The following is an 11,111-nucleotide window of genomic DNA, read 5'->3' as shown; positions in this document are numbered from 1 at the left end:
AAAAATACAAAAAGAATGGAAGAGCAATAGACAGAGCAGGCACTTTCACCTGGGGTGGAGGAGGTACGCATGGATGACCGATAAGCGCATGAAAAGATGTGAGCTGTTCCCTGGAAAAGCAAGTGAGAAAATTAGAGGGAGACATTGTGGGGACACATGGGTGAGACTGCCTTCTTCCAAATACCGGAACAGGATCAAACTGCTAGTCAGGTCGCGGAGAAGCCAAGTCAGTCACTCACGCCTCACTGGTGGTGAAGGGAAACGGTATGGCCTCTGTGAAAAAGGGCGTGGCGGGTTCCAAAACTGACACGCCGCGGAAACCACCACCGAAAGTGGCAACCTACATAAGCCTTTGGTGTATCTTGCCTCCTAAGAGCGTCTGTATGTAGCTGGAGCCTTGGGTCGTTAAGGCTTCCACAGTGATCTGTGGTGGGTGGGTGGGGGGGGGGGCCTTGGGCCTTGGGGGTCTCCGCTGGACCTCCAGGAAGTCAGCTTTTGTGGAGTCCCGTGAGTCCTTCCAGGGAGGGAGGCATCCAACCCGAGGGTGGTCTGGAGGGCACCACTCCCACCACTCCCGGGGGCTGGGGCGGGGGGCGGGGTGGGGGCTGCGGCCACGTTCCTGTTCATTCACACAGAATCCGGGGCATGAATGTTCTTAGCAGCTCTGTTCCACACAGCCCCACACTGGAAACCACACAGACGTCCTGCGAGTCCCATCCCTTGCTCATGTCGCCGGGGCTCCGGAGGAGGGCCACTCTGTAAAAGCGGCCGCCAGATGGCGCCCAACGACCGGCGCGGAGGGGTCAGCGGGAGGGAACCGGGTCACCAGCCAGCGAGAGTGCACAGCCTGAGCCCACCGCCGGGTCAGGTCTCTCTCTGTCTCTGTCTCTGTCTCTGTCTCTGTCTCTCTCTGTCTCTGTCTCTGTCTCTGTCTCTCTCTGTCTCTCTCTCTCTCTCTTTCTCTCTGGGCCCGCTTGGGGCGGCCGGGAGGTCACCACGTGAGGCCCCAGGGTGTCCACCTCGGAGCTCCCAGGCAGCACAGGGCAACCCTGGGCGCAGAAGGAGGTGTTGGAAAATCGGCGGGGAGGGGGGTGGGGTGGGTGGGCTTGCCAGGAAGGGGACAGACTCCCCACGTGACTTCTGGGCCGGGCCGGGCGCGGGGCTGCCGGCTGGCTGACGCGGACAGAGGTGGAAAAGTCCCCGGAGATGCCACGGGGCAGGCCGGGGCTGCCGGCCCCCGCTTCCCGGAGCGGCCCGAGCACTTCCCGGACTCCCGGGAGGACTTAGAAAATCACGGCGGGGTGGGGGGTGGGGGTCGCTGTCAAACCGAAACCATGCACGTCATCAGAGAAGGACCGTGACGACGGAGGAATTGTCCGCAGTCTGTCAGGAATTGTGTGCAGCCTGTCACTTCCGGCCCAGAGGGTCTCTCTAAGGCAGACGGACAGACAGAGCCCACAAGTCGTAGAGGAAAGGACCGAGCCGCTTGGCCGCGGAAAAGTTTACAACACAAAACAGGTCTCCCTCCGCACGGGGCCACAGCAAAGCCCAAAGACGACACACGGGGGGGAGCATGGGTGCAGATGCACGTGTGGTGATAAGAATATGGATTTCAGCAGGGCTTCCCGTCCTCATCAACAAGCAGAAGCACCCAAATGGTGGGGGTTGGGGGGCAGAGACCTCACAGCCATTCCCTCCACAAATCGAGTTCCCCGGGACATCCTCACAGCGCCGTGCTGTGAGTGTGTGTGGGTGTTTAAAATGGAGTAAATGTGGACGTGGAACTGCTCCGTGAAACCAAAATAACAACAGTCGTAGATCTTCTTTGGTCATTTAGAAAATTCTTTTTTTTTTTTTTTCCCCAGCGGTGCACGTATTTCCCTTCCAAAAAAGAAGAACGGGAAAGGAGATGTTAAAGGCAAGCAGAGAGAGGAAAACTGTTGCAAAACAAAAGCTGAGCTCCCGTCCGAGGGAGGCCTCCTCCATTGGAGGCCTAGGAAATCATTCTGACAAAATGGAGGATCTCTGTCTTTGGTGTCGATTCCCTCAGAGGTCAAGAGAAACATTTTCCAATGTCTTTATCAGGAGGAGACTAGAAGTTAGAGAAAAGTATCCTTTCGGGAGTGAGAAAAACAAATTCTGATTTTGCATCAGCTTCCCTCCGATCTTGAAACTCATTGACTTGATTCCATTCTGTCGACGGAAATAATCCGGAACCAATCTATCCGTGAAAATCGGGGTGCGTTTATTCTGAGCTGAAATGTGAGGACTGTGGCCCGGGGCCTTTCTTCCCGAAGGAAGAGAGGGTGCCCGGGAAGTGGGGTGTACAGAGTGCTTCTAGACCCCCAGAGAGGACGTTTCACATAGGATCGAAAGGTCCCTTGGATGATAGTCGCGAGACTGCTCTGTCGGCACAGCGATCGACAGACACTGCTGGGTGGCAGGTCTGTTGTCTGGGCCTGGGTGGTCACAGGGGAGCCGGATGGTCAAAGGTGAGCGCAACCATCCGCTCCTAGCCTAAGGAAAGATGCCTCTCCTTAAGGAAAGGCCCGAGCACGGGGAAGCTGCTCCTTTCCCTTAAGGGCATTGGTTCTTGCCGTAGGAAATGTGTAAAGCGGATCTACGATGCGATGCGTGCTCGACGGCCACGTCAGGCCCTTTTCGAAAAACACTGTCAGGCCGAATTAGGCCGACACCCAATGGCTTCCTCATAGACTCCCATAGATCCTATCGCTCGCCATTTCTATCTGTCCACTCGTTCCAATTTTAGGCCACTTGACCACGAACAGGCCTTTTTCTCAGATTATTTTCCCCGTGAAACTTTGATCACCTTTTCACAGACAAAACGATCTTTACTTTTTAGGCCCTCTTGCCTGAAGGCAGCCATCTCACTTTCCTTGAACACAAAGATGTTTCCCATATTCACTTTTAGTGGCTTTTTGTTTTGTTTTGTTTTGTTTTGAGGACGATGAGCCCTGAGCTAACTGCTGCCAATCCTCCTCTTTTTGCCGAGGAAGGCTGGCCCTGAGCTCACCTCCGTGCCCATCTTCCTCTATTTCATATGTGGGACGCCTACCACCACGTGGCTCGCCCAGCGGTGCCACGTGCACCCCCGGGATCCGAACTGGCGAACCCCGGGCCGGCGAAGCGGAACAGGCACACTTAACCAGCGCGCCACCGGGCCGGCCTAGTGGCTTTCATCGCATTTGTTAAGTAGATTTTTTAACCCTCACGAACCTTAATTTTGGTGAAAACTAAGAAGCCAGCAATTAGGAACTGTCCTTCCCATGAGCATTCCGTCGCTTGGCCAATGTCTAAACACTTGGCCACTTTTAGAAACATGGGATTTCATAGGTTTAGCTTTTCCTTCGCTTTATTTGATTTCATCTCACTTTAGTTTTTGGGTGAGGAAGATCGGCCCTCACAGAGCTAACGCCTGTTGCCAATCTTCCGTTTTTGTTTTTTTTTCCCCCCCTCCCGATTTTTCTCCCCCAATCCCCCCCATGACATAGTTGTCTATCTTAGTTGAGGGCCCTTCCAGTTGTGGCATGTGGGACGCCGCCTCCACACGGCCCGACGAGCGGTGCCGTGTCCGTGCCGTGCCCGGGATCTGAACCGGCAAAACCCTGGGCCGCCGAAGGGGAGCTTGTGAACTTAACCACTCGGCCACGGGGCCGCCCCTGTCCGTGGACTTTTTTATCACCTGATTTCACCTCGCAAAACTTCAAAGCTTCAAGTTATCAGAGAGGTTTGGGAAGTTGTTTTTATTAATTTAATTAATTTATTTTTCGAGGAAGACGAGCCCCGAGCTGACACCTGCTGCCAATTCTCCTCTTTTTGCCCCGGGAGAGTGATCCCGAGCTAACATCCGTGCCCATCCCCCTCCCCTTGATAGGCGGGACGCTGACCACAGCGTGGCTCGCCAAGCGGCGCCACGTCCGCACCCTGGATCCGAACCTGCGAACCCCTGGCTGACAAAACGGAACGTGCGAACTTAACCGCTGTGCCGCCGGGCTGGCCCTTCGGGAAGTTATTTTCAGGACACGGGCCATAAACTAGAATCACCGCTACAGGTTTATCGGAGCGACATCAGCGTTCGTGGTGGATTGAGTCGTCCCCTCTGTCTCTCCCCTCCAGGGCACAACCAAAGGGACGTCTATCGACCCACCCACCAAGGATTCCCCCCCCCCCCCGCACGGCACAGCAGGATGCCTGAGAGATCCACGCAGCCCTACAGCGGCAAGTCACATTCGCACAGTCAAAATTCAATGGCAGAGACAAAACGTTAAGGTCAGTGAGAGGGAAGAGAATAACCGGCCCAGGAGCAACGGTGTGAAGAACACGGAGAAGACGGGTCCTAGACGCCGGGGTCCCCGGAGCAGCGATTTCATCAGAGGCCCGCAAACGTCCACGATCTCCACACCACGTTTATGGCCGACTGCGTGCGTGGGTCCTTTGGAATCGACCAGGCTACCGTCCGGGCCACTTTGGGACATCGTGTCCAGCTGCCCCGAGCGGTGGAGCTGTCGTTCAAGTGTAAGATGGGGCCCGTCCGGGGAGAGAATGGGGATGGGGAAAGGGAGGCCGCGGGAAGTCACAGAGTCTGAGGTGTTCGGGGGAGACTGACTCTTCTGAAGTGGAGGTGGTAGAAGGAGAGCAGCAGGATTTTTGGATTTTTGTTCCCTCTGTTAGGTATCTGGGTCCGGAGGAGAGTGGGGCGGGGGGGGGGCGGGTGGTGGTGGTGGTGGTGGGTGTGAGGCTGAGGCGGGGCTGGTGTTTCCTTTCCGAGTCAGGTGGAAGAGCTCCTCCAGTGGAGGTTTTTAGACAAGGGGTCTGGTCTGGCAGGATGGGAGGTTGCGGGTTGAGCCACAGGGGAATCTGTCGTAGCTCAGACTCGGGCCTTTGAAGAAATAGACAGAGAGAGGAGTTTTGCTCTGTCTGTCACCGCAGCCGGCACCTCAGGAGCAACAACAGGAGGCTTCCCGAATGAGTGAAGGGGCAGGAGCCAGCGTGCCCCGTGCCTCTCTCAGCCCTGCGCCGGCAGGGAAGGAAGCAGGCAGGCAGGCCTCAGGGCTACTCCCGTCCTACTGCCCGGTGGTCCCTGTCCCGGCCCCGCCCCCACTCTCCCCCTGACCCTCACCGCTCCCCAGCCCTCTTCTCAGCCAGAGAGGCGATGGGGGGGGGGGCGGTGCGGTCCCAGAACAAGTTTCCTCTCATCCGCCATCATCTTGCCACCCTGACGACTTGGCCTGAGATCCGGCCTAGGCTGTACCCTGAGATCCGGCCTAGGCTGTACCCGTGTGTGGTTTTCCTGTGGACAAGGGGGCCGGTTCACCATTTCGGAAGAAACCCCTAGCCTTCCACTGCCGAGTCGCCAGCCTGGGAGGGGGGAGGGGGGAGGGGGGAGGGGAGGTCAGGCCCATTCATTCCGATGGGCCTGGCGTCAGGGCTTCATTCAAGTGCAGGAAGCTCTCTCCCATGGCCTCGGGCTTTTTTCCATTGAACGGCTTTCTTCAATTCCCCCACCCTTAGGCCGCAGTCCACCAAGGGCCGGGAGGCAGGGAGGGAAGATGTTGGGGCAGGGTGGCTGTCTGAGAAACTCGCCTCATCTGGGGCAGAAAGAGTGCCCCCCTCCTTTCTCTAACCCTACTAGACTGCTTGAGGATCACGGACGGTTTGGCTCATCGATGAGCCCTGCGTTATGGGCCCGGCAAGCAAACTCCTAACGGGCAACCCGCCGCTCTAGGCGTGTGTGGGTTTTTTGATCTTTCACCTTCAAGTTCGCACGACATCGGTCCGTGTCCCCCGCCCCGGCTTCCCATGGGAAATCCTCCGTCTCTTTCCACAGACTCACTGGCGACTTCACACAGTGCCTGCCTCCTCCTCCTTAGGAAGGAAGGAAGGAAGGAAGGAAGGAAGGAAGGAAGGAAGGAAGGGGCTGACCCCGTGGCCGAGCGGTTGAGTTTGCACGCTCCGCTTCAGCGGCCCGGGGCTTGGAAGGTTCGGATCCTGGGCTCGGACACGGCACCGCTCATCAAACCACGCTGAGGTGGCGTCCCACACGGCAGAACCAGAGGGACCCTCAAAGAGAATATAGAACTAGGTACTGGGGTGCTCTGGGGAGAAGAAGAAGAAGGAGGAGGAATAAAAAGAAAAGAAAAGATTGGCAATGAGCTCGGGTGCCAGTCTTTAAAAAAAAAAAAAAAAAAAGAGGAAGAAAGATGGACAAACAGGAACGAATCCCACTGACGGCACCTCCAAATGGTGGGGGGCAGGGGGGTGGGGGGGGTGGGGAGTGGCATCATCGGGCCAAGGGTGACTCTAAGCGTGATCCCGCGGTTGTGTTATTTGACATTTTATCGAATCGATTTATTATTTTATTTTTGAGGAAGATGAGCCCTGAGCGAACATCTGCCACCAATCCTCCTCTGTCGGCCGAGGAAGACTGGCCCTGAGCTGACATCCGTGCCCATCCCCCTCTACTTTCCAGGTGGGACGCCTGCCACAGCGTGGCTCGCCAAGCGGTGCCGGGTCCTGCGCCCGGGATCCGGACCGGCGAACCCGGGGCCGGCGGAGCAGAACGTGCGAACTTCACCGCCGCGCCACCGGGCCGGCCCCCGGAGTTGTTTTGAAAATCCAGTAAGGGGCTGGCCCCGTGGCCGAGTGGTTAAGTTCGCGCGCTCCGCTGCAGGCAGCCCAGTGTTTCATCGGTTCGTTCGGATCCCGGGCGCGGACACGGCACTGCTCATCAAACCACGCTGAGGCGGCGTCCCACATACCACCGCTAGAAGGACCCACCGCGAAGAACACACAACTACGTACCGGGGGGCTTTGGGGAGAAAAAGGAAAGACAAAAAATAAAATCTTCCAAACTCCAATAAAACTTTGAGTGAAGACGACGAGGAGGATGCGAAACGTATCTCACGCCTCCGAGCCGAGCCGTCCGTTTAGGTTTAGGAAGGGGGACGAGGACCCTTTGTAAGCGACATCCCTTTTTAAGCACCATTCTAAACCACAGAACAGAACTCCCTCTCCTCGACCCGGAGCGAGGAGGTTCCTGGGTGTGTCAGAGAGGGTCACGTCCTCTGCAGCACGAACGAACCGCCAGGGTTCGGCCACGGGAAAGAATTTCTTCCTCTCCAGGGGGACTAAAAGTCACCGACGGCAGCGGGCGTAGGTGCTATCCTTCCCGTCCAGGAAAGGCAGGGAGAACTTCAGCCGTGAAGAGAAGGAGGTCTTCCTCACTCCCCGTTTTGGGAGGGCCCCTTTGGCAGGGGAGTTTTGTCTCCTGATTTCAAGTCAGGAAGAAAAGGGAGAGAGAGAGAGAGAGAGAGAGAGAGAGAGTGTGTGTCCTTCTCGTGCCAGGTCGGTCTGAGGGGGACCTCCTCTGGTTTCCTCCCTTCCCAGGGAACGCCGTTCGCTCCTTCTTCTAGAAAAAGCTCCCAAAGCACCACCGCCCAGGATGGTCGACCTACGCCCATCGTCCCTGCTTTCCCAATCATTTCTACCGCGACAGAGGGACAGAGGCCCCTGCCCCATCCCCATCCCCACCCCCACCCCCATCGCCTGCCTCCTTGATGGCCAAAGGAGCTGCCTCTGAGAATGGAACGGGGCTTGGAAACCTTCTAGAGGGGTGACTCTCACCTGCCTGCCTGCTGGGAAAAGCACCACGCTGTCCATCGGACTGCTCTTTTGGGCAAACGTAGGCGTGCCACATAGCGATCGACAGCTATGGCGGGGGGGGGGGCGGGGTGGCGTGGTGGTGCCCAGGATCCACGACACGTGACGGCTGCGGAGCACGACAGCCCTAAGACCTTGAGGGAGACGGGGTGGCGCGTGAATCCTTTCGGAACGAGAACGACAGGAAACGCTGACGGGGACGTGTTCTCCTCTCGAGAACACACCAACGCCTCGCACGGTGTCTGACCCGGGGTGCCTCTGACTTTTGTCATCAGAGACGATCCTCTCGACCGCCCCTCACGCTTTGGGGAAAAGGGGAGAGGGACTCGGTAGCACGGGAAAAGCCATCCATCCGCCCTTCCTTTCCGTCTTCACGGCTCCTTCTCGTGGAAAACGAGGAAGCCGTCCGGAGGAACGGAACACTGACCCGGGCCAAAGCGTGGCCCAGCCTGAGCCTCCAAAACCTTCTGCTTAGTGAGAGGTGCCAGACATCCAAGGCGACCTACGTTGCGATTCCACACAGAGGAGAGAGCTAGAACGGTCCAACCCTAGAGGGCGACAGCAGATGGCGGCGGCGGCGGCGGCGGCAGCGGTGGTGGTGATCGTGGTGGGGCAGATCCGGGAGTGGGGCCGTTTTTTCTTTCGGGGGGAGGGGATGGAAACGGAAACCTTCTGGAAATAGATAGCCATGACGGATGCGCCACCTTGGGGAGAGAGACTCCCGAAGGCCACTGGCTTGTGCCCCGTGGAAAGGATGGATTCGGTGGGATGGGAATTCTACCTCCGTGTAGAGCGTGTGGTAAACCACGAGGTAGGTGGGTGGGTGGCCTCCCTGCCTCGCCTCCACCTAGACGTCCACACACAGAGACCGACGAGGGAGGGAGGGAGGGAGGGAGGGAGGGAGGGAGAGAGACAAGACTGACAGAGGCCGAGGCCGAGGCCGAGGCAGTGAGCGAGTAAGTGATCGACCCTGGCCATAGGGATTCCTCAGAGGGCGTCTCTTGGCTCCCCAAACGAAGAATGTGTGTGGAGATCGAGAAAGATCACCGACCTAGGAGAACCAGCAAGACTTCCTCACCCGCCAGAGAGCCGCTGGGCCCCTGCCGTCCCTGCCACCGCCACCCCTACCCCTCGCCTTTGGCAGCGACGCCAACGAAAGGCAGGCAGACGAGTGGGAGAGTCGTGTGGTGGTGTCCCCCAAGGAAGGTGGGTCCATGCCGACGAGCGGTCGTCGGCGTGTGGAAAAGCCAGAGGCGGGCTGACTAGAAGGAGGGCGTCCTGGAGGAAGGGGCCAGGGTGTGAGGGAGAGAGGCCTGTTCCTCTTCCCCTGTCGGTCCCAAGTCAGGGGCCCAAAGGAGGAAAGCTGTCCGTTCCTTTCCGACTCGGACGGTTCGGGCGGAACCGACCGATCCCCGCGGCGGCGCAGTCGGGGCTTTCTGGACCAGAACCCCTCTCTCTGTCGCCTTTCGACCACACGCACGCTTTAGAGGCCAAGGGAAAATGGATCGGGTCTCTCTGTCTCTCTCCCTAGAAAACAAGGGGCCGGGGGCCGAGCCCGTGGACGAACGGTCAAGTAGCGCCCCCCACCCCGGCCCCCGGCTTCGACGGCCCAGGTTTTCACCGGTTCGGATCCTGGGCGCAGCCCCAGACCCAGCATCGCCCTTCAAGCCACGCCGAGGCGGCGTCCCACATAGCAGAAACGCGAAAGACCTACCACTGGAACCTACAACTATGGACGGGACGGGACGGGACGGGGCGGGGCGGGGCGGGGCGGGGCGGGGGTGGGGGGGGCGGCTTTGGGGAGCAGGAAGAAAGAAAAAATAAAAGAAACACAAGGACGGTCATCGCGATAGTTCTTTCCACTTCCATCCATATGTTAACAGGACCCAAGTTTCCCGACCTCCATTTGGATGTATGTTAACTAAATGGAGAAGCTATTCAAAGGACTCCTCTAAAGAAGTCCACGTTCTTCTTTCTAAATGATAATGAAAATCATTGTCACCACCGCTCTTCCGACCCTCCATGTCCAGACGGCCTCCCGCCCCTCCCCTATCCCCAACTCCCGCCCCGCCCCGCGCCGACCCCCGACCCCGGCATTCTCCACGCCCACCTTTCCCTCTCCACTCCTACCCCCCCCCGTCCCCCGCCGCCCGGGACACCGCACCCCGCGCCCCCCCCCCAATCCAGGCCGGGCCACCTGGTCGACCTCCTCGAACACTATATAAGAGGATGCCGGGAAGCAGGTGGCGCCCGACAAGCGGCCTCCTCACCGGCCGGACGGATCAGCCTCGCGGGGGCGGGCGATGGGGAGGCGTTCGTCCAGGTCAGGTCAGGTCGGGGGAGGGAGGATGCCGCGCCGGCCGGCCTGGTGCGTGGCCTGGTCCCGATCCACCCCGCGTCTCGTTTCTCGGGCCGGGACGAGTACAGGCGGGGAGGCCGACTCGGTCACGGAAAGCGGCCTTGGGGAGGTTTTGGCGAACGTCCCTGTCCCGGGGCCGTCTGCCGACTAGGGGACGGAGTCCTCCTCCATGCTCCTTCTCGCCCCCAGTCGGGCGGGTTGTGGGTCGCGCGGTCGACTTGTCCATTTCCCCGGAGGCATCCTGCCTGCCGGGGCTCCCTCCCTCGGGCCGGTGCGAGCGGTCTTCGGGCGGCCCGGGAATTTGGGCCGCAGCGAACGAACGAACGAAGCCCGTCCCTCCTGCGTCGGCACCGATGAGACACAGCCCTGGTGGATGGAGCCGCTTTCCTCGGGTTTCCTTTTGCTTTCGGCCGCTGCTGCCACCAAACCTCCCTAAACGATAGGAATGAAAACGGGAACCGTTGGCATAATAAAAGCGTTTTGGTTGGCGTGTTTCTTGGCTTTTGGGGACTCGAGAGGTATGATGGATGATCTCCGATTGACGTTTGGAAGGTCTATTTCATCCCAGTCGCACGAACCCCGAAAACGTGGCGGCTGGACGAGGGAGGGAGGGAGGGAGGGAGGGAGGGAGGGAGGGAGGCCAACCACGGGATTTCCGCACGACCAGCTGATGGACACGAGCGCCCCGTGAGCCGGGCGGAGGGCAGCCGCCCGGGTCTCGCAGCTACGTGCCCGCGGAACCCTCGGGACTGCGAGAAGCCGGAGCGACCCGCAGCCATGTGGCGCTCGGCGCGGACATCTGGTCGACCCGCGCGCCACGGGACCCGGGGCCCGAGTCCGGGCCGGGCCGCCGGTCGACCCGGCAGGGCGGCTGCCCCGGGGGCCTCGCGGCTGCTCGTCCGCAGCCTCCAGGGAGCCCTCGGGGCTCCGAGAAGGCCGAGCGCCCCGCGGCCCCACGGCCCCGCGGCGCTCGGTGCGGACATCTGGTCGACCCGCTCCCCCCCCCCCCCCCGAGACACGGGGGTCGGGTCGCCGGTCGACCCGGCAGGGCGGCGGCCACGGCAGCCTCGCC

This window comes from Equus asinus, unplaced genomic scaffold (assembly GCF_041296235.1).
Source record: "Equus asinus isolate D_3611 breed Donkey unplaced genomic scaffold, EquAss-T2T_v2 contig_381, whole genome shotgun sequence".
NCBI lineage: Eukaryota > Metazoa > Chordata > Mammalia > Perissodactyla > Equidae > Equus > Equus asinus.
The sequence above is the reverse complement of the archived record's forward strand: the minus strand, read 5'-3'. Positions refer to the sequence as shown.